This window comes from Nannospalax galili, unplaced genomic scaffold (genome assembly GCF_000622305.1).
Source record: "Nannospalax galili isolate Female #2095 unplaced genomic scaffold, S.galili_v1.0 scaffold251, whole genome shotgun sequence".
NCBI classification, from domain to species: Eukaryota; Metazoa; Chordata; class Mammalia; order Rodentia; family Spalacidae; genus Nannospalax; species Nannospalax galili.
The window spans coordinates 1,077,383-1,078,676 of NW_008329576.1; positions in this window are offsets into that span (position 1 = coordinate 1,077,383).

The following is a 1,294-nucleotide window of genomic DNA, read 5'->3' on the forward strand; positions in this document are numbered from 1 at the left end:
AGAGACCACACTGCTCAACAGATGGGAAAGATGACTTCTGGAAATGCCAGCTAAAACTTCAGAGCTGTAATTGCAAAAACCAGACAGACTGAACTGGAGGGAATGTACATCTGCCTCCGGTCTCTTCTCTACCTCCTGGGAGTCAGTGTACAGCCAGAAGCTGGTGGGGAGAAGGACCTTTGATCTCATACTGTTGGGTGCTCTAATGAGGAGCATGTTGCTCTGTCTGGGTTTCTCTGGTTCTGAGCTTGCAAACAAGCCAAACCCGTGGCTACATCCTGGCTGGTTTGAAGCTGTTTTTAGACAGACTCGGAGAGGGAAAGGGAGCAGGAGACTTGGGCTGCTGAGGGAGCAGCTCAGCCACTCCTCACCATGCTTGGTTCTACGCCATCCACACTGAGCTCGACCACTCTTTCCCAAAGAGCCTTCCTCTCTGGAAAGTCGTTTTGTGTTTAACTCCACTCCCCCATGCTTCCAAGGTAATTACATCCAGGACATGCGTGCAGAAGACCTTAATAAGTTCAAAAGTAGTTACAGTCATCCCTGCGACTTGGGATTATCTTTTAAGATGCATTTATTTGTATTTTACACTTCTTAGGTTGAACCCCATGCAATGGCTGACATATCTGACCATTTTGTCCAACACTCTGACTTCCATGTGCACTGCAGTTCCATGCACATACCCACAGGCAGACACGCGTAATTTAAAACAAAAATAAATATAAAAAAACTATATAATATACTGGAAGTGTTATGAAGGAAAAATAAAGATAAAGGGGACAGGGTGGGCTGTGATACTTTGTGATTTCATGGTTAGGGAAGGCCTTATGGAAAAAGACCTGAAGGGAGTGAACAGGTGAGTCACTATGAAGGGATCTGAGGGACCTTCCTGGAAAGATCCAGGATTGCAGCAATCCTGGAGAGAATATTCTAGTTTTTTCTTCTAAATGCCTCCAGGATATATAATACATTCAGGAGTGGAATTACTACTTTTTAGGTTGCTATTTTAGATAAACTTGTAGGAAAGGCCTCCCTGAGAAAGAACCACCCAGGAGAGAACTGCATGTGAGGAAGGAGCAGAGATGGAACCAGCCCATAGAGAAGCGTTCAGCAGAGATGTCTTTTCTATGGTTGGTTGGTTGGTTTGGTTGATAGGGCCTTCCTGTAACCCCAGCTGGAACTTGCTATGTAGACCAGGCTGGCTTCAGTCTCACAGACATCCACCTGCCTCTGTCTCCCAAATTCTGGGATTAAAGATGTGTGCCACCACACCTGGCTGCATTTGTTTTTTAAA